The sequence below is a fragment of the Triturus cristatus genome, chromosome 2_2 (genome assembly GCF_964204655.1).
Source record: "Triturus cristatus chromosome 2_2, aTriCri1.1, whole genome shotgun sequence".
Classification (NCBI taxonomy): Eukaryota; Metazoa; Chordata; class Amphibia; order Caudata; family Salamandridae; genus Triturus; species Triturus cristatus.
In genome coordinates, this window is record NC_140582.1 from 1,001,388,755 (window position 1) to 1,001,411,506 (window position 22,752).

The window sequence follows — 22,752 nt, forward strand, 5'->3', positions numbered from 1 at the left end:
TTGCGCAACTATTGAAGCTGGTGCTGGCAAAGCTGAGCAGGGATGAGGATAGTGAGGGTGAGCTGCCCGAGAATGCTGGGGGGGAGGCCCCTGAGTCGGACAGCGAGGAACTCCCAGAGCCATTAGCAACCGAGCGCCCGCGTAGGGCTATTGTTCCACCCAAAGCGGCCTTCCCTCCCTTAGTTAAGAAAGTGAAGGGAAACAAGAAGAGGAGGGTGGTGAGGGAAAGTGAAGGGCCAGTGCCATATGCGCCGGGGCCACAACCAGTGATACCACAGCCTCCACCAGGTCCTGCACCTGCAATACCTTCGGCACCATTGGCCCCCATACCTACACTAACCCCAGTGCTCAAGCCCATCATGGCTCAGGCAGGCCCACAAGCAGTGCCCCTACACCCAGCGGGGGGGGGCCGGGGGAAGGACGGGACGACGTGAGCGTTATTTTGGCCGAAATCAGGGGGGCTATTAGGGCCTTGACGCCAGCTACAATTACCCCAGTATCCACAGTCCCAGAGAATACACCAGTCACCGCAGCAGTAACAAGGGTGACGCCAGTGCCGCAGGATGAGGTAGTGAAAGGGCAGACACCCAGCGCACCAGCGGAAGGGGGGCAGTTGGCCAACGCTAGTATCTTAGCGACGGTCGCAACGCTTTTAGCACAGCTTACGGCGCCAGTGCCGAGCAACACAGCGGTGGCCCCATGGGCTTCACAGGCAGGGACGAGCGGGGTCCTAGCAGAGCTGAGCAAGCAGGTGTCCCTTTTGGGAAAAACGCAGGAGACAGACGCGACCACGAATGCACCGGCGGTGGGTCAAGCGGCCCCCGCACAACCTGCGTCAGCTGTGCCCTCTGCAGGTAAGGTAGTGGAAGGCGCAAGTAAGACCGGGGATGAATGTAAAGTTTTGGGCGGTATGGAAACGGTTTTGTCAAAGCGAGGTAAATTGGCAGCACACGTGGTGCTGGACATAAGAGAGAAGATTTGGAAAGGTGACTTTGTAGACATTTTCTCCCTCATTAGGCCAAAGAGGAGGGAAGAGGACAATAGAGATAAGGACAGGAAAGAGGGTTTCTTCAGAGAGAGGAAACCAAGGGTGGAGGAATCTATTACCAATTGGCTATTTGGTTTCAATGTTTTCTCAATTGTGATGCTAGAAAAGAAACCAGAGTTGGCTATACCCCTGATATGCTATGCCAACAAGATTTTAAAGGCTCAGGTCATGTATGGGGGTGTGGCCTGGTTAGATTATGACAGATTTTAGGTGGGCCAAGGTAGAGGACACCGATATGGGTTGGGACCAGACGGAGGTGAATGTATGGTTGGAAAGTGTGAACAATAAGACTCCCATGAGGCAGCCCTTTCGGACATCCCAAGGAGGCTCGGGTGAGAAAAAAGGGACATGTTGGGCATTTAATCGAAAAACATGCACTTGGGCCCCGGGGACATGCAAGTTCAAACATGCATGCGCTTACTGCGGCCACCCCTCCCATCCAGAGATTAAATGTCTCAAGAAATCTAAAGAAAAAGGGAGGGAATCCAAGCCTCCCCCTACACAATGAGTTACCTACCCCGGTCAATTTAGGGAAACTGATGTTCTGGCTAACTCAGTACCCTGACAGGAAGGCAGCCAGAATTTTGTATGAGGGGTTCTCTGTAGGCTTCCGCATCCCAGCGCAGGGGGTACCACCAGTGGACTATTGTAAACATTTATTGTCAGCACGTATGCATCCAGAGGTAGTGGCGCTTAAGGTGCGCAAGGAAAAGGCGCTGGGAGTGTAGCAGGTCCCTTTGGGACGTCGCCACTGACTGGGTTTGTATGCTCACCCCTGGGGGTGGTGCCCAAAAAAGAGCCAGGTCAATTTAGAATGATACACAATTTATTGGCGCCACAGGGTGCATCAGTAAATGACGCCATAGACCCGTCCCTGTGCTCGGTGACATACTCTTCTTTTGATGCGGCCTTACAGAGGCTGCGTGACCTAGGGCCAAACGCTTTGCTGGCAAAAACCGACGTTGTCTGCCTTTCGGCTCTTACCAGTGCACCCAGAAGACTATCATCTCCTAGGTTTCCAAGTGGATTTCCGGTATTATTATGACAGGTGCATGCCAATGGGCTGCGCAGTATCATGCAGATATTTCGAGATGTTCAGCACAATGCTGCAGTGGTTATTTGTAGTAAGGACAGGGCACAAGGAGATAGTGCATTACTTGGATGATTTCATGATCATGGGCCCCCCTGCTTCGGAGAGTTGTGGGCAGGCTTTGGGCAAGCTGGTAGCTTTGTTTGAGGAAATGGGAGTGCCGCTGGCCCCTGGGAAGACGGTGGGCCCTGATACTAGCATGTCCTTCTTGGACATTGAGATAGATACAGTGGCGGGGGAATGCAGGCTGCCGTTAGACAAAGTCAGGGCTTTCTCACAAGCGATAGACGCTGCCTTAGCAGGTCCCAAGGTCACCCTGCATCAACTTCAGGTATTGGTGGGACAGTTAAACTTCGCATTAAGAATCATCCCAATGGGCCGCCCGTTATCGAGATCCATTGCTCGAGCCATGGCGGGTCTCACTCAGAAGTATCACCATGTGAGGTTACAGGCGGAGGTGAAAGAAGACTTAAGGATTTGGCGTAGTTTTTTGAGGGACTTCAATGGAAAGGTAATTTGGCCCGAGCCGGCAATTTCCAATTCAGAATTGGGCCTGCTCACTGACTCAGCAGGTAGCATTGGCTTTGGGGCAATATTGGGGCCGTGTAGGGGCGATTGGCCAGTGGCATGGCATGAGAGCGGTTTGTCTAGGAACATAGCCTTCTTGGAGCTTTTCCCAATCATTAGTGGCAGTGGAAATCTGAGCACCTTTCTTTAGGAACAAGACAGTAATCTTTTGGTCTGACAATATGGCAGTAGTGGAAGCCATCAATAGGCAAGGTGCTACTTGTAAGCATGTGTTGCGATTGTTGAAGCATTTGGTTCTAGCTTGTTTAAAACTGAATTTGGTGTTCAAGGCAGCACATATCCCCGGTGTGAATAACCAGGCCACTGACGCTTTGTCTCGCTTTAAGTTGCAGGAGTTCAGGAAGTATCATCCTCAGGCAGACAAGCGGATGACGGTGTTCCCAGCATCTTTGTGGAAGATTGGAGTCCCGGATTAGCAGGGCTGGTGGGAGCATCCTTGAGTGAAAGCACGAGACGGACATACCAGCAGCAGTTCAGAGCTTACAAGATGTTTGCGGGGCTATCAAGCCGGTCCCCCCTTTTTTCCACTGAGACGCTGTGCGAGTATTTAATGACACTTAGAAATCAGGGTAGACCGGCGTCTTACGCCAGGGCGTGCGTAACGGCAATAAGCTTCTTTGCGAAAGTGGCAGGGCTGCAGGACCCTGGGGCTACTTTTGTGGTAAGGAGGGCTCTGTCAGGCTGGGCTAGGCTGGAAGGGGCAAAGAAAGACGGGCGGAGGCCTCTGGATGTGAAGCTGCTAAGGGACATCTTGGGGGTGTTATAGTCAATGTGCGTGTCTCAATATGAATGCATACTATTCAGGGCAGCCTTCTCCCTAGCATTTTATGGGGCTTTCCACTTGGGCGAATTGGTGGGGGCGTCAAAAATCACACAGGGGGCCTTCAATGGCAGGACACAAGATTAGACTCAAGCGGTTTAGAGGTGGTATTGAGGAGATCCAAGACTGACCCGTTGGGGAAGGGGTCATTAATTCACTTATCCCCAGCTCCAGGGGATGTGGCCTGCCCCATAGCCAATATGGAAGCTTATCGGTTAATACGACCCAGCGGGGGGGGGGGGGCAGGCTTTGTTCATACATGAGCAGGGGGATTGCCTATCTAAATTCCAGTTCAGAGCCGTGTTTCAACGGGCTTTGAACGGCTTAGGGTTGGATCTTAAGGGATATTCATCTCACTCCTTTAGGATAGGGGCGGCAACGATCGCTGCAGGAGCTGGTTTTCCGGCAGAGACTGTTAAGAAAGTGGGGCGCTGGTCATCAGCCTGTTTTAAGCGCTATGTGCGGCCTGAGTTTCTGTGAATTGAAATTCAGTATTTAGAGTGGACCACGCTGACATTGTTTTCTTCTCCCTTGCTATTAGTATGGCAAAGAAAGTAATCTGGGTGTTGGGACACTCATTCGTGCGGCGCGCCACGGTCCGGCTGCGGCAGAAGCCAGTGGAAAACCAGCGGGGTTAAAGAGGACATCATTTGTATGGCGAGGCGTCGGCGGTGTGCGAATCCGGCAGTTGCGTCCACTGCTCGAGGAGACACGAGAACGCGAGGGACATCCATCCCCGGATCTAATCATCTTACACCTGGGAGGAAATTACATGGTGAAATTGGGTCACATGGCAGTAAGAGAGGACTTATTGACCGAATTTGCCTGGCTGGGGTGAACATTCCCACGGGCCCGGATAGCGTGGTCATGCATGATCCCCCGCCGGATTTGGTCAGAGGGGGTCAGATACCAGGCCTTGAATGTATCGGTGAGACGCCTCAACAGGGAGTTGGCCAAGTTGTGCTCAGGTCCGGGCCGCTTGTGTCATATTCCACACAGACTAATAACTGGGGACCGGATGTTTCACCACGACGGCGTCCACTTATCAGACATTGGCACGGACATGTGGATCAGGGGGATTTGGTCATTTGTGCAAAACTTGTTCTTTGGTGGGGAGGGTGAAGGACCTGTGGGCCCTGGTCACCCTAGTGGCGGAAAAGGGGTCACAGAGCTGTGACTTTTAGGACAACGGGAGGCCTGCTGGCATACTCCCGAGGCCAGCACTGAGGGGAGAGACGGTAAACTCTCCGCAGGGAGAATGGGGACACCGGCTGCTGGAGAGGCAAGGGCGACAGGTCACACGAGCCTCCTTTGGCAGCCTGGTGGCGAGGGGTGGGCCCCCCGGAAATAGACGGATAAGGACCAAGGGCTGGGGGGCTCACCACTCAAGGACGCAGGTGGGTTGCGCCTTGCGTGGTTCTCAATCGTTGGGGATGCGAGCCTGGAGGCCCCTTAGTGCTGGAGGATATGAGGGACCAGAATATTGGGTTATGAATTCAGAACGCTTGGAATCATTAAATATGGTTTGAATGAATTTATAACCTGGAAAGTTATCAATGTTATTGATTGTCATGTTTATGAATATCTTGTTGTATTAAACATGGCCTAATTTTCCCACACTTTGGAGTAGTGAATGGTTTGTGGGTACTCAATGGGTGGAATGGGGTTGCTCTGGGGGGGTCCGGGTTCTATTCGGTAACAGCATTTTGAAGCAGTAGTGTTGGAACTCTTAACCCCTTTTCAGGGTCTACGGCTGTCTGGTTCTCTGCTTCCTGGTTCTCACGTTGGATTTCTATGTACACAAGTGCCACATTGGACAGGGGCTCCATACTTCTGTTACTTACTTGTTGTCAGTATACTAAGGTTAGGGTTACTAATTTCTTTAAACCCAAAAATTTATATATCTGTTAGTACAGCAGTGAATGCGCTGTATTTCTTAGTCCGATAATATCTGCTGACTGTCTAATATGAAGGATCGGCACACAAGATATTGTTGTCGTGTATATGTCTTTAACGAAATGAATGGCATACATTTCTGGGTGCATGCCATTGGAGGCTTCAGAAGCATGTCGATAAAATTGGACCAATGAGCAAAGAGTTTAGGACATATATAGAATTCTTCAATGGCTAGTCTCGTTTCTACCTCGACTTTTCATGCTGAATCTGAACGGAAGAAGAAGTAATGTTACCCGGTGAGTAGGAGGGGACGATGCGCTCTCTATATAGTGCAGCAGTAACCATGTCCGGTTTTACCTCGTTTAAAAGTAGCATTAATGAGATGCGCTTTCCTTTAGATGGCGTCTCCATATCTTTGAAAAGCGGGTGTTGATTTACACGCTGCGAAATCGGTGGAAACGATTAGACGACGGATACTCGGAACACGCTAGCGTTCACTAGTAAGTGCACAAGCACCCCATTTATAGAGCCAGCTATCATGGGTCTCACCCCAGTAAGGTTTTATCCACATTGTTTGCTGTTTATCTCCGTCTTTCTTAGATCTGTTTGAGCCTCTTGGTTCGTGTTTGCCTAAAACACTCGTTTGGATCCAGCTAAATACAGATACACCCACCCATAAAACGAAGCAATAGGATATCTTAATGAAGTAGGGAGGATCTGCATTCATCCAACTCGAAACCTGGAATATGTAAAACAAAGGTAACAATGGTAGCACGCTATTGCGGCTACAAATGTAGCAAGAGGATATGAATTAAGTTAACCCGTATTGCTGGTGTAGTTACTTTGTATATGAAAAGGTCAGGAATATTCAATATAGTTGGTCGGTTTCTCTGTTTACAGACCTGCTGGAAAGGATTGTGATGAGTTAGCGCAAAAGAAAAGATTCTGCAGTATATTTTCAGCTCGTATCCACAAACCCAAATTTTTAATGCTAGATTGACAATAATAAGGTAGGCAGTTTTTTTAAATTAACTTTTGTGTACACCTGCTGTGTAGGAGCTCTCTGGATACAAATAATGGTATGCAGAGAATTTCGCAGCCTATCAAGTGCTATGACCTATAAAATAGTTTGGACTTAATAGCGTGATTGGAGATGGACTGTGTTTTTTGTCTATATGTTTTGTAAATAATATGTATAGAATTGTATATATGAATAGGATTTGTATAAAGGAGGAAAATATCTTTTTTTAAATGTGCACTTGAATGTTTTGGTATATAGAAACAATTATAGTTTGTTTCTTCTTATTATGTTATAGGAGTTAAGAATTTATGGCTACCTAAGGAAGGCGGAACGCCGAAACGCGCGTAGACCGAATAGCCATGTTCAATAATCACCCCCTTTTTTTTGTTTTGTTTGAATGTAAATTGTAATGCATTTGTTTGACCAAATATGCAGTGACATAATATTTATAACAGTAAATGTTTGTAAAGAAAGACTTAGGGGAATGTACAGTGAAAATAGTACAAGTTTTTGAAATATAAGAGTACTGACAAAAATGAAATGATTTTCTATTTGCAAAAAAATAAAACAACAAGAAATAAAGAAATGAATAGAAATTAGGTCTTTCTGTGGTCATACTTGGTCAATGGGGTTATAAAGTTTTTCTCATGTTTGTATATTACCTCACTTTCCTACGAATTGTTTCCTATATATTTATTCATAAATATGTACACAAGTGCCACATTGGACACAATGACGTTGCGGCACTACTCAGAACTGAATTGTAAGCATACTTCTAAAACAAAAAGCTGTAGCGAGAGAAAGATCCTGCACTGGAAAACTGTTGCACAGACTGGCATCCCAATCACCTCTTTCCTATGCGACTTTGGTCGGTGCCCAGCTCAGCTTGCAGATGTGCCTCATGCTGATTCAAGTTGAAATATGAATGGATTTCCTGAAAACAAACGTGGGATCACACTGCTTCACCTCCCAGCAGGTTCGCCCCTAAGCATTATGGTGAATGCAGTTCGGGTCAAAGTACCTCTCAAGGCGCGCAGGTGCCTCTCCACGAGCTCGTCAGCTCAAATGGCTCGAGGGAGTCTTTTAAACAGGAGACAAATGTGGGATCACACTGCTTCACCTCCCAGCAGGTTTGCCCCAAAGCATTATGGTGAATGCAGATCGCCAAACGTGTGTACTTGCAAAAAAGTTCTTTCAAGTATTTCACCAGGTTGGTGCAGATTGGTGCTGGCCATCTCTATACACGTGTTTCTGGATTATTATCCGTCATCAGTAGAAATTAGGCATTTCCAATAGTTGGGGTTGCTGAGAAGGCTGCCAAAGTATTCTCAGGTCATAGTACCTCTCAAAGCGCGCAGGTGCCTCTCCACAAGCTTGTCAGCTCAAATGGCTCGGGAGAGCCTTTTAAACAGGAAACAAATGTGGGATCACACTGCTTCACCTCCCAGCAGGTTCGCCCCTAAGCATTATGGTGAATGCAGTTCGCCAAGTGTGTGTACTTGCAAAAAAGTTCTTTCGAGTATTTCACCAGGTTGGTGCAGATTGTTGCTGGCCATCTCTATACACGTGTTTCTGGATTATTATCCGTCATCAGTAGAGATTAGGCACTTCAAATATTTGGGTTTGCTGAGAAGGCTGCCAAAGTATTCTTGGGTCACTGTACCTCACAAGGAGCGCAGGTGCCTCTCCACAAGCTCGTCAGCTCAAATGGCTCAAGGGAGCCTTTTAAACAGGAAACAAATGTGGGATCACACTGCTTCACCTCCCAGCAAGTTCGCCCCTAAGCATTATGGTGAATGCAGTTCGTCAAGCGTGTGTGCTTGCAAAAAAGTTCTTTCGAGTATTTCACCAGGTTGGTGCAGATTGGTGCTGGCCATCTCTAGACACATGTTTCTGGATTATTATCCGTCATCAGTAGAGATTAGGCATTTCAAATATTTGGGGTTGCTGAGAAGGCTGTCAAAGTATTCTCGGGTCACAGTACCTCTCAAGGCGCGCAGGTGCCTCTCCACAGATTTCCTGCTGTGTTGGCTGAGGATGGCAGCAATGAGACGGAGGTGCTTGCTGCAGGTCCTGAACTACCCGCCCCTGGTTCCAGAGCATGGCAGCTTTGCTGTCTGTGGGAGGAAGGAGGAGAACGCTTCTGTTGTGTTGCACGGAATGCAAGTTTTAGCAAGAGCATCCAGAAGAGCATGGCACAGAAGAAGGTCAAGATAGAGCTGGACAAGAGTGTGAGAGCACAGCCTTACACAGCAGCTAATTCCACAAAATTAGAACACTGCCACCAGACACTGACAGTGCAAGTACTAGTTATCTCACAGCCATTCGGCACACTTCACAACTACCAACAGTTACTACAGTTTAGTTTCCTTCTTCTAAAGTTCATCTCACAGACTGTACTCACATTACCCCAGCAACAACGAACAACTACTGCTGGCCACCCTTCCATTTATAATTCTGCAACCAAAAACTGTTGTTCATCATACACCCAGTGCCCAAATAACTATTACTTCCAGACTTACAGTCAAATGCTAGCATACTGCATTGTTTTCCAACCTAAAGCCACCAATTGCCCTCCATCGCCTGGCCAATATGCCCCGGCCTACCCACAAACATAGCCAACAAGTAGTGGTCATTTTCAATGCAATAAGTCTTGCATTTGTTAACATTAGAGCTGTTGGCATTGAAAATCCAGAGGCGCCATGGGAACTTGGGCACGCTGCAAATATGGCGGTTGTGCCGGTCCCCGGGATATTTCTCCTGAGGGGGGCAGGGTTAGCGGATGATGACGCTCCCCCTCCCCCCCCCCCCCACGGGCAATGATTGGTCCTTAGTAGAATGCCCCGGAAGTGGAACAAGTACTTCCGGGGCAACGTAGGAAGAACGGGTCCTGGATCCTGCTGGGACCTATTCGATCTGGAATTCTGGGTCACTGATCCTTTAAAAGGAGCGCAGATTGGTGGCACAGTCTCTTCCTCACCGCTCTGCTTTTGGGGACATTCTACACGCCTCTGTCCACGCGACGGAGGTTCTCTCACTTAACCCTTCATTTGGTTTTTGCGTCACCACCCCACAGCCCGATCACCAGGGAAACGGTCTCCAGGACGGAGACTGCATCGCATTTTCTTTCGAGATAAGTATCTTGGGAGATAAGGGGTCTTGATTCAGTTACCGTACCTCCGGGATATTTTAATCGAGCTGAGATAGCGGGTTATAAGTATTTCTATGCAGTATGTATAGCTCAAAGGTATTTAGGGGGTGAAATACACCACTGAGATTAATTATCAAGTATTAAAGGGCAGATCATTGGGTTGGCTGTAATTGGTGCCAGGATTGGGGTGCTTACGGCGGTCGGGGGTGCGTGTGGGTGTGTGTGGGGGTCCACCTAACACCTAGCACGCCGGCGCTGGCAGCTGAGGTGGTTAATCAGTAAATAGCCCTTCATTAGCATGCTGTCGGAATGATGAACAGCATGCTAATGAATGCTGTTAGATGATGTTTATTTAGTCGATATGTCTTCTTGACTGTTGCTGAGGGATTATTTTTATACATGCATATTTTATTGTATATTTATATATATCCCTAGCAAGGTCGCTGAAGCCAAGCTAAGGGCGGACACCTGTGTGAAAGCACTACAGCGTGCAGAGGGTTTGTGCGCCTGCTGCACAGGCATCTGGTGTACAGCATAATGGCTATGTTCTGGCGCCCTAGGGTGTGATATACCAGCTGCGTTCGTGTTTCACTGCAGAGGGGATTTTTTTTGGCGCTTTCCCACAATGCTTCGTGGTAGCATGGGGCAGTTAGATGGTTGACTCATGAGGCATTTACATTTTGTATGTCTTTCACATTTATATATTTGATTTAGAAAGGTACGTAGTACATAGAAGAGATATGTCAGAGATCACAGCTAGTTGACAGTTGGAGGGTGTCGGATAAGTTAGTTGCAGAAAGTGCAGACAGATGCCTCCGCAACAGGGACACTTTGAGATTTGTTCTAGGGCGCTCAAGGTCATAGGTCAGGCACAGCTTGCTTCATTGGTATTTCACGTTCATTGAAGGATTACCAAAGTGCTTGTTGTATGATTAATTTTGGTGTTTTGAGAAGAACCAAGCCCACGCAAGATCCTAGAGTGGCACCTCACGTTTCTTTTGGGTCTTTTCGCGGGGGCTTGTGAGGTTGCAGGTTTGTGGCCTTGGCTATGCGAACTCACATTGGCGGAGTGGGTTGAACGCTCCTTGCTTGTGGTTGGGCAGGTCAGGGTTTCGACTCCTGGCAAGCACTGGGCCGTCACGTTAAGACGGTGACAGCGCCGGGTCCTTGGGAATCCCTGCACCTATTATTTGGTGTTGATTTGTTCAGAGCGGACAGGCACATGGCGCTGTAGCATACAGGGAGAGAGTCGGTGTCTGCGTTTGTGGTGCATGATTACTGCTGGTTACAGGGTGGAACCATTTGGGGGAGCAATTTTGTAGGAAAGACGTTTTGGTTGACACTCCTCACGGGGATGCAGTGTCGCGACTTTGGGTGGAGGGCTGTCCCCCTCATCCTAGGATGGATCCATTCACTTGATCGTGTAGCCATTAAGAGGCAACTCAGGGTGGGCAAGGTGTGAGACATGCAGTGAGATGAACCACCATATGCAAGCCTTTTCGTCGGCATGTTGTCATCGTAGACGTGAGCATGTTGAGTGTGGTGTGATGTATTAAACATAAACACTCTGGCCAAAAATGCCAGGTTTCACCTCAGATATCTGTGAAATCTCAAACCTTTCCTAGACACTTCGGACCTAAAAATGGCAGTTCAGGCCCTAGTTATCTCCAGGATCGAATACGGATGCTCAACATTATCTGGCCTACCAAAGATCTCTACAGCTCCCCTAAAAGCCTGTCTTAACGCAGCTGCAAAACTCCTAACTGGCTCCAAAAAATTCGATCATATCTTGCCGCCCCTACAGGCGCTGAACTGGCTACCGTACGAAGCTAGAATCCAACTCAAATTGGCCTGTATAACTCATAAAGCTGAACACTAAGTCTCCTGCGTACCTTGCTCAGAAAATCTTAGTCTCCGGAGGAGACAGGCACTCTCGGTGTGCTAGGGATTTTGTGTTAAACCACTCCTTTTCCGGAAGAAGAAAACATACAACAGAGCTTTCTCTGGGGCTGCCCCCAGAAACTCACTGCCGCCTCACATCAGAAGAATACCTGCCCTATCAAGTTTCAAAAAGGAAGTGAAGACCTTCCTAATGGGCAAATTCCTACCCTAATCTCTCTCAGTGCCTCTGCAGTTTCAGCAGCCCAGCGACTTGCCTTATTTCATATTTGAACTCTAACAGGATTGTCGACTCTTCTCTCATGTTTGCATGATCCTTTTTGTATCTAACTTGTTTTAGTTAATTCTTATAATTAATGTAGTTACTTACTACTGCTGTAAAGCGCTCTGATACCCTCACGGATCATCTTCGTGCTATACAAAACACTAAATAAATAAATAAATGTATTATAGAGCTGCAGGGTGTGACCGTACCGGCATGTACTGTAGGAGTGGATGCGTGCAGTTTCAAACAAGTGCTGCATGCCAGGTTGTGTGCAGTTTGAAGTGTTTCTGTCTGGGGTGGGAAGGCTGCCAACTTATGGATGGAGCACTGAGACGCTCTTGGGTGGAAATGGAACATTTGAGAGCAGATTTGGTTTTGTGCTGGGAGTGTTTGTTTTTTCCTAGCTGGTGTAGGGATGCCCTCTTGAGGCACAGGCCACTGGCATCTATCTGGGTCTCATCTGTCCTCACGTTGGTTCTTCAGTGCTTTATTGGTCGCATGGACCCAGGGCAAGGCCTAAGTAAGCTGAGGTGGCATGAGGGGGAGGTGGTGCCTCTACCACAAATGGAACTCAGGGGAGGCAGGAGATGGGACGCATGTGCTATTGTGGCGGACATGTTTGGAGACGGGCTCCCGCTTGTGGTACAGGCCTAGTTTTTGCTAGCTGTGATGATGCAGGCAGGAAGTGAGGGCCCGCCATCCCTTATCTTGTAGGCGATTGTGATGGGTTTTGTGTCCAGTGGGCCCCTCAGAGCCATTTTGGGCCAGGTGCCACTTTGGCTGCGGCACGGGGGATATCTCTGCTCCCGTCTGTCGAGAGTATGATCGGTGGCTGATGCGGGTTGGGTCAATTGTCAAGCTAGCCTGTTTCTTTGCTTTTGTGTCCCATATGCACCTGAGTGGCTCTTCTTCCATCCAGAGCAGCCTATAGCGGAGTGGTGCTTTTGGAAGGGCAGGGATGCAATGTTACAGAATTTTCAAGAAGATCACGACAGTCTCTCCGTTTATCAGTCTATTTTGAAACCTGCGTAATGCAGGATATGAGTGGATGCACTCTAGGTATATTGCAGACTAAATCACATGGCAGAATGTGGATGCTGAAGGAATTGGTAGGGTGCTATGCAGGGTCCACGATATCAGCTAAGTTTGAGGTACCAAGATCGTTATGTGGGACACACACAATGGAGGCACTATGGATGAGATGCGTTTTTTTTCTTCCTAACTTTGGTAATGGTATGCGCCTGTCTTGTGCCTTTTTTCACCAGCAGTGCTGTTTGTTGGCCTGCACCTCTCAAAAATGATACTGATAGTGCCTCGTGGCATTGACTCTCCCTATACCCAGGGACTATTATGGAATGAGGCTCAGTCTCTGCTTTTGCACGCGCTAACTATGTGCCACCTGTTACCACAGAAATCATTAATTCCTTGCAAATGACTGGGAAGATGAGCTTGTATGTGAGCGAATTACGCGGGAATAGATGTAACAGGTATTCAGCTAACTCAAATCCCTGAGGTACGGGCAGCATTTGTATGTCAGTAGGCTGAGCCAATCATTGCCTGAGTGTTATATATTTAGTTGGATCATGGAGTGCCCCCGTCATCCGCGTTTTTGGCAAGGGATGTTCAGCAGGATTCAATGGCGGCATGATGCGGCGGTATGGGCATGATCCGCCGAGGTTGTGCATTTTGCATAGTTCAGCAAAGTCTGCATTGATGTATTGACGAGGTGTGGGGTCCAGGGAGTTTTCTGGGATGGTAGCTGGACCCTGTGTCATTTTCTGGGGCGCTGAAGGGGTTACAGAGGTGCAGGGCTGCTGACCTCACATCCAGCCACCCATGTGCAGTGGGCTCAAGCTAAGCACAGGCGCTTGGAGGGAGGAAGATGGGTGTATGGGGGGACAAGGAACATTTCCTAGCAGGCAGATGGGCCCCCTCCACAATTACTCCAAGGATGGTTGGGGGGGTCAGGTCCTCACAAAAGGAGGGACCCACCTAGGTCTAAGAAGGTATTGGATTAAGGGTTTCTAAGAGGAAGAGCCCCAACCCAAGTCACATTCTCACCCTGAGATTGTTAGTAATGGATGCACAAGAACAATGGAAGGGTGCAGAGGGAGGGGAAGTTCCACTTCCGATAGGCATTTTTGGGCCTTCCCGAATACTGTTTGCTGCCCCATCACCAATTTGGACCCATCGAGGTTTGGAATCCACTCTTTTAGAGTAGGGGCTGCTGCTGAAGCTACGGCCAGGGGGTTATCGAGGAGCGCTGGCCAGAGAATTGGTAGGTGGTCCTCAGACTGTTACAAACACTATGTGCGGTTACACACGCTGTGATGGGGCTGTCTTTGCTATGCATTATCAATGGGTCTTTTATCTTTTGGTTGGTTTGCAGTTTCCAGGTCCTGCCCGCATGACGGAAGCTTGCAGCAGTTACAAGTGCTCCATGCGTTACACATGCTGTGAAAGCTTTCGCTACGTGTTTCTGACTATGTCTTTTATCTTTGGTTTGGTTTGCAGTTTCCATGTCCTGTCCCACAGGGCGAAAGCTTGCAGCGGTTCATCCGTTGTTGGATCCCATCGCACGAAAGGAGGCGGAAGCGTGGATAGTTGGTCACTCATATTTTCCACATCCTGTTCCACAGGAGGGGAGCAAGCCATTGTCCGCCGGTCATCAGAACATCACCCATTCCAGGTCTCCGCCTGGTGGTCCAGGCTAGAAAGAAGTTTGGATCATAGGCCAGTCATATGTCAGCAACTTGAAACAACATTTAGTCGCAGGAAAGTTCACGGAGAGGGCCAGCCAGGCGGGTTTTAAAGTGACACTGCATGGACAAGGGGGACTGCGATTGTCCCAATTTCGTAATGTTTTTTGTGCTTTGTTAGCTAGGGCTCAGGTGGCGCCTGCCATGGTAATAAGGCATTTGGGAGGTAATGACCTGGTGCACCTGGGTAGGAAAGGTGTAGTGGAAGCACCGATCACATAAATAGGTGTTTGGCCAAGCAATGCCCTCAGGCAGTGTTGGTTTGGTCTTACATGATCCCAAGGCTCCAATGGCGGGGGGGGGGGGGTTGGTCTGGGCTTTGAATCACTCCATGAAGAGAATTAATAACAGAATTGATGGTCTTTTTCGGTCGCCCAGACTGCAGACGATTGCACATAGGTGCATCCCGGGGGAGCGTTTCTTTCTCCAGGATGAGGTCCACCACTCTAAGCTGGGCAATGATTATTTAATGGAAAATGTGCTAGCCTGGATGTTAAGAGCAAGGGGCAAGGCATGACCTTGTGTAAGCAGGCAGATGGGTGGGCAGATAGTCAGTCAACTATACTGGCCTGTGGCGGTAAGGTCATGATTGGTCGGCCACGTTTTTTCATCTCTTAGCAGGCATCCCTTTATTAAGGGGGATTTCTGGGGGAGGACACTGGTCTCTCATCACACTCCAGGGGGCGTTTACAGCCGGTAGGCTGAAAGGTGTGGGGTAGGGAGTTCTGCTTCCAGCAGGCCCCTGGGCCATTCCCCGCACAGGCACATGGGCACCAAGTTTGCCATAACAGCAGTCCCTGGGAGGTAGTATTCGAGGGCATAGGGGGTGCCGAGGGAAGGAATCTCATGGGCAACCAGACCTCTTGCGCAAGGTCACTCCAGTAAGAAGGTGGGATCTAACAAGTAATTGGGACCAGTCATGACCTTGCACGTAAACTCATCTGAGATACGCAGAAAAATAAAATTGTTCATATTCCAGTTTTACATTAGGTATGGCTATGTATTAGAGACATGTTAAGGTTAGCAATAAAGATGTTTAAATAAGTTTTATATGAAAATTTACCAAGCACTGAATATGGGTGGATTTTTCTGCATATTATAAATGTTTCAAACATTATGAATTTTAATTTAATAAAATACGGCTGGAGTTTTGCGACCCCTAATCCAAGTTTTTGTTTTGGATGTTGATTTACTCTCTGTTGCCTTGGGGGAAAGAGGGAGACTGAAATACCCAGGGTTTCTGGAAGGGAGGTTGGGGTCAACATGATGGTACGGGACTCGGCAATACCTGCCCATATCCAGAGGTGCCACCGGGAACTTGGGCACGCCGCAAATATGGCAGTTGTGCCAGTCCCCGGGACGTTTCTTCTGTGGGGGGGCGGGATTGGCGGCCGGTGACACGGACACTGCTGCCCCCCAGGGGCAATTATTGGTCCCTAGCGGAATACCCCGGAAGTGGAACAAGTACTACTGGGGCAACGTAGGAATAACAGGTCCCAGATCCAGCCAGGACCTGTTCGATCCTGAATTCTGGGTCACTGCTCCTTTAAAAGGAGCGTGGAGTGGTGGCATGGTCTCTTCCTCGCCGCTCGGCATTTGGGGACGTTCTACATGCCTCTGTCCACGCGACTGCGGTTCTCTCACATAACCCTTTGTTTGCATTTCCCCACCCACCATCTCCTGAGGCAGAAATTTGCAGGGATATCATTTGTCGGCCTTGTATAACAGTTTTCTCTTTCAGGTTTCGAATTATGTTGGCTTTTTTCCTTTTTAGGTATTGCAATGTGTTATCAAGTATTGTCATTTTTATATGTTTCTATTACAGGGCGACGTCTTTATGTGTGTCGTATTTTTTATGTTGAAGTATCCTTGGTCTGGGGGAAGGTGAGAATTGGTCGGTCAAGCTTTTTCATCTCTTAGTAGGCATCCTTTTATTAAGTGGGATGCCTGGGGGGGACACTGGTCTCATCACACTCCAGGGGGAGTTTATGGCAGGTAGGCTGAAGGGTGCGGGGGTAGGGAGTTCTGTTTCAGGCAGGCCCTTATGCCAAACCCCACTCAGGCGCATAGGTGCCAAGTTTGCCATAACAGCAGTCCATTGGAGGTAGCATTCGAGGGCGTAGGGGGTGCCCGAGGGAAGGAATCTCATGGGTAACCAGGTCTCCTACACAAGGTCACTCCAGTAAGAAGGGTTACCTAATAAGTAATTGGGACCAGTCATGACCTTGCACGTAGGCTCATCCGGATATGCAGAAAAATAAAATTGTACATATTCCAGTTTTAGGTTAGGTATGGCTATGTATCAGAGACATGTTAAGGTTAGCCATAAAGATGTGTAAATATGTTTTATATGAAAATTTGCCAAGTACTGAATATGTGTGGATTTTTCTGCGTATTATAAATGTTTTAAAGATTATACATTTTAATTTAATAAAATACGGCCGGGGTTATTACGAACCCTAATCCAAGATTTTGTGTTGGATGTTGATTTACTCTCTGTTGCCTCAGGGGAAAGACGGAGACTGAAATACACCTGGTTTCTAGAAGGGAGGTTGGGGTCAACATGGTGGTAGGGTACTCGGCAATACCTGGCCATATGACAATGTTTTTCACTTTTGTTTTTTATCTGCAGTTGAGTAATTTTATTTCCATAGCGCTATTGCCATTGGTATAAAAAAGCAAAAGTAAAACCATTGTTATTTTTATAGCCAAAAGCTCTAACGTTATCAAATGCCAGACCTATTCCATTGCAAATGCTTCTTTACCTAGCCATGTTGCAGGGTGCAGTACCATATGTTGCCCAAAGAGGTTTCATGGGACCTCTTTTGCGAAGCCTCCGATTAGAAAAATCAGTAAGCATGATTAACAGAAATCCATCACCTTGTATGCCCACTGGAGGGCAGTGAATATAATTTGACCAGCATGGAAATGCGCAAGACCCATGTTGGTAACAAAAAGTAGGGGGCACCGAAGCCTACACAGGATAACTACTATAGACTATAAATACCAACTTGCAGCATTTGTGGTAGTCACCTGTGGCCTATTATGGGCGTAATAAAACACGTGCTGGAAAGGTGCCTCCTTCATTTTTCATTGTGATTTTCATGCATGCCCTGTGATCAAGGAGGAAAATAGCTCCGAAACGCATAAGGCTGAATGGATTATTCTCCGAGGGAAGGCAAGCCCGTTTTGCTTTTACACAGACTGGTATTTGAGTGCAAATATTAGTCGTTTGTTTAAAAAAAGAAATATATATATATATTGATGTGATCAAGACCGGGTTTCCCGGTCGAAATGCGTCATGCTGCTATTTCTTTGAGGAATAAAGCACCTAATTTTCCTGTCACGGAGTGGTCTGTTCCTGTTTTATGCATTCGCTTGCACATTTCTTGGACTATGGCCAGTAGGTAGTTATAGTTAGGACCTATTTTCCATAGGAAATCCGCAACATTCTGTTCCCAATAAGTTTGGCACCGCTTGACGAATCTTCGCGAAATTTTCCAAACTTTTGGCCAGCTCCGGTCCGCTCCTATCCCGAAAGTTTTGTGGTGATTCGTGTAGCGGGGGATGAGAAAAAAGGGGGGTTCCCAAAACGCGTTTTTCCATGCAATTTCCAATAGGACCTGTTGACACAGCTACAGACCGAACTGCTGAACGGAATTACACCAAATTTGGCAAAGAGGTAGTCCTCAGTTCAGACTCGTGCCTTTTGCATAAATGGTGTAAATCCGTTCAGTAGTTCCTGAGAAAATTAGACTAAAACAGATAGATATATCTATGGCCTCGGAGGATCCGCACACCCTCCCCGCACCCAAAGCGCACCGTCCGCGGACCGAGCGCGCACCCTCCCGATCACGTGCTGAATGCTAATTGGCTGTCAAGTGTCTGTCTACATTCGAAACCAGGAACTGTTGGCAGCCATTTTGTGCCTCGGTAGAAGCGAGGCGGATTAAGTAAGGGAAATAAGTGTGTGAAAGATGTAAAGGGGGCAGGGTAGAAATACTCTGACCCTCTAGTGTTGCTTAGGGGGTCCCAGATGGACCCCCTGGGGCCCCTTTTTTTGAAGAAAAAAAACTGCGGAATGCGCGCAGGGTGCACGGATCCGGCCGAAAAAAAACCCCCCTGAAGCGTGGGTTTCCGCGCTTCGTTAATAATTAGCCCCCGGGTGGGCCAAATCCCGGGGGCAAAATCTTTATAAATGAATGGGGGAGGGGGGCTGTGTGGCCCAACTCCTGGAGCCCTCGAGGGCCCTGGGGACCGCCACCCCCCAGGGCCGGCTCCTACAGTGTCCTGGGGTGCCCACCCCCAGGACACTGTTGTTTACTATGAGAGGACGGGAGTCTCCTGCCCTCCAATAGCAAACTTCATTAGGATTTTGAAAGAGAGAGCAGGGAAACCTGCTGTCTCATAATCCAAACGATATTGCTTTTCCACACGGGGAGCTGCATGTCAGCAGCTCCCCATGTGGAAAAGCAATGCCGGATCCCGAAGGACGCGGGGAGCCGGCTTGGACCGTGGGGGCATTGGGGTTCCCCCCACGGTCTCCAATTTTTTTTATAAGCCCCGGGGTATGAGGTCCCCGGGGATAATAAAAATTAGTGATAGGGGCTATTTTTTTTTCTTACGGTAAAATTAGGAGTCGCACATCTTAATGCGTTGGGTGCACGATTTCTCTTGTGTTGGGTGCGCGGTTCCCAACGCGTTGGGTGCGCGGATACAAGGAAAAAAACCTGAAATGTTTGGGAGATAAACATCAAGCTTAAGTGTTTTGTTCTTAAGTGGCTCTAAAAAGAGCCGTTGTGTTCATTGAGAGTTTTTGGTACTTATAAGTAAGTACCTATACAGAGTCTAAAGTTGTTGAGGAAGACTCTGTTTCCTTCATCAGTAAAGTGTACTCCATCCAGTGACGGCCCATGTAGGGTGTTTTACCGGGGCGGTGACATGGCGCAGAGGAGGAGCAGGGTGGGGGGTTGCAAAATGCGGCAAACGGCCGATTTCAGGTAAGTTATGAAAAAAATCAATAAAACGAATTTCGTTGCGTGCGCTGCATCGCATATGGCGATGCAGCGCGTGCAATGAAATTCGTTTCATTAATTTTTTTCTTAACTTACCTGAACTCGGCCTTATGCCACATTTTGCAACCCCCCACCCTGCCCCTCCTCTGTGCCACGTCACCGCCCTTGTAAAACGCCCTACACGGGCCATCACTGACTCCATCTCTCCTATACATCCCTTGCATATGAAAGCGCAGATTGCTATTGTAAATGGACCCCATTCTATAGTCTCGGAGAAAAGCAGAAACAGATTTATTCACATGTTTCCTAGCTTTCTCAATTTGTGGACAAAAATGATTGGACCAGTTCCATTGCTGCCTTTGGAATATGTTAGAATACACAAAGGCAGTTTTGGGAAAAAGTGAAATCAATTCTGCTAAGGTGTCCTTCATAAGCATTTCCAGACCTACCCCAGTCAAAGTGCCTAGGTCATTGCCACCACAGTGCACTATTATGAGGTCAGGGTGTTGGATATGCATAAAGGATTTTACCAATGGCATCAATTGGTGCCGCTTTAACCCTCTCCGTCCAATCCATTTAATGTCTACATTTGGCAAACCTAGGTCTTTGTGAATGCCTTTGTTTTCTGCATACCTTTGGCTCCAGAAAATATAGCTGTGTCTCACAATCCACACTCTAAGCATCTTGAAGGGAGGTCTCGATGCACTCAGATGGTTTCTGTAAATGAAATGGCAGTTTGAAAAGTAACATTTTTCTAAAATGGTGGCTAAGATGCAGTTTTGAAAAAAGACAAGAAATCAGTGGTTGTTTGACAACCTTCTACACTGAAAGGTAGGATGCATGTTTCTGTTTTTTAAACGCATGATTCTTATTGGTTAACAAAAACTGATTGAAAGGAACATTATATATGATAAGCTGATATGTTGAAAAGTCAAGCACACTTGCTGTTTTGATTAGCAACATTGTGTGCTGAACTTGTGACCTGTGTGCTCAGTTCAGTGTTCCATGGCCTGTTTCTATGGTAACAGGCAGAAGGCAGATTGGGGGTAGGGTTCAAATTTATGTCATTTGGAAAGGGTTGAAATGTTTAACCAATAGAAATGTGTGTTAGCTTTTGAATTTATGTGGGAAGGAATGTGATTTGATGTTTACATGTATATGTGTGGAATATTAGAGGGAAACATTTCCATTCTTTGGTTTTGCTGACAGGTGCACAGTGCAGAGATTCTGTATAAGAAAATCTGGTGTGTGACTGATATACTTCTTAATCTACAAAACAACTTGAAAGGTGAGTTATTTAATTGTGAGGGGATGTATGTGGTTTATTTAGATTTGAATCAAACTAATGTGTTTCTCCTGCTAAAGTGCAGGGAGTACTTTTTTTGTCTACAATCTTATTGTCAGTGTGTGTGCATGTAGAAACTATTCTGTGATAAGCATTTGTGTTTTTCATGTGTTTGCAGACAGATAACTGTGCTGTTTTTATATTTTGGTACAATTACAGAGCAGTCATTGTTTATGAATTTGCAAAATGAGTCATGTTTCTACACTAAAATTTAGTATTTGTAGATTAAGAAATGTGTTTTGGTATAGTGCAAGGGATAGTGTTGTTTGTCTAGAATCACACAGTGAGTCTGTGTGCATTTAGGAATCATTTTAAGAGAAGCATTTTGGTACTAATGTGTAGTAGAAAATGTTCTGTAATGTGTGCAGTCACCTTAGATCTTGTAGACTAGTAAATGTAGTTTGTACAAGGGATAGTTGGCTGTCTAAATAACACTGTGAGTCTGTGTGTATTTGGGTAACCATTGTGAGAGAAGCATTTGGTAACATCATGTATTTGCTTGCAAATAACTGTTTTAAACCCCGTCAAGTTGTCAAGTTTTAGTGGCATTAGAAGCCAATGTTTGCTTATGCATTAATAACATGACTCAGGCTTTGACACTAAAGTGCAGTACTTAAATATGTAGATTGTGTGCAGTACTCTTACCCCTTCCAGACTAGTGAATGAGTTTTGGTAAAGTCCTAGGATAGTGTTGCTTGTCTAAAATCACACAGAGTCTGTGTGCATTTGGGTAAGGATTGTGAGAGAAGTATTTGGTAACATTGTGTATTTGCTGACATATAACTGTTTTAAATCCAGTCATGTTGTCAAGTTTCAGTAGCATTAGAAACCAGTCTTTGCTTATGCATTGATAAAATGAGTCAGGTTTTGACACTAAAGTGCAGTACTGAAATATGTAGATTGTGTGCAGTCCCCTTACCCCTTCCACAGTAGTGAATCAGTTTTGGTAAACTGCTAGTGATAGTGTTGCTTGTCTAGAATCACACTGCGAGTCTGTGTGCATTTGAGAACCACTGTGAGAGAAGCATTTGGTAACATCAAGTATTTGCTGACAGATAACAGTTTTAAAACCTGTCATGTTGTCAAGTTTTACTAGCATTACAAGCCAGTCTTTGCTTATGCATTGATAAAATGAGCCAGGCTTTTATACTAAAGTGTAGTACTGAGATATGTAGATTGTGTGCAGTACCCTTACCCCTTCCAGACTAGTGAATGAGTTTTGGTAAACTCCCGGATAGTGTTGCTTGTCTAGAATCACACTGAGTCTGTGTGCATTTGGGAACCACTGTGAGAGAAATATTTGAGTACTTGACATCTTTGTATATGCATAACTGCTTAAAAACCTTTCCTGTTCTCAAGTTTTGGTAGAATTAGAAGGCAGTCATTGCTTATGTATTCACCCAGGAACTGTCCTTGCAATACTGTAAACATTCAGTTAATATCCAAGTAGTAACGGTGTGAGGCAGGCCTTAGCACATGCATTGATTCAAATGCTTATCCAGTATGCATGCAGTCCTCTAATCATCTACACAGTTCTCTTTCACACCTTTAATTCCACAGTCAGCATCTGTACACTTTCAGCAAGCACCCTGTCACTCCCCTTGTACTCCTCTAGTGACCCATTCAGCACCATGTACTAATCCATTCACTGCGCCAAAACCCAAACACTTATAAATTCACCGAGGCACTCTCCTTGTAGTACTCTAATGATTCAGTTAGTACCCAGGTACTTATGTAGTGAACCCGGACTTAGCACTTGAAACGTCTATCCACTATGCATGCTTGCATCAAATCACCTATACAATTGTCTTTCACATCTTCAATTGCCCAGTCAGTATTTATATACTCTAATAAA

At 46.9% G+C, this 22,752-nt stretch overlaps 1 pseudogene; it reads left to right on the plus strand.

Moving 5' to 3' along the window:
- The first annotated feature begins 910 nt into the window (after positions 1 to 910).
- LOC146863058 (uncharacterized) lies at positions 911 to 1,556 on the plus strand (annotated as a pseudogene).
- Positions 1,557 to 22,752: the final 21,196 nt, after the last annotated feature.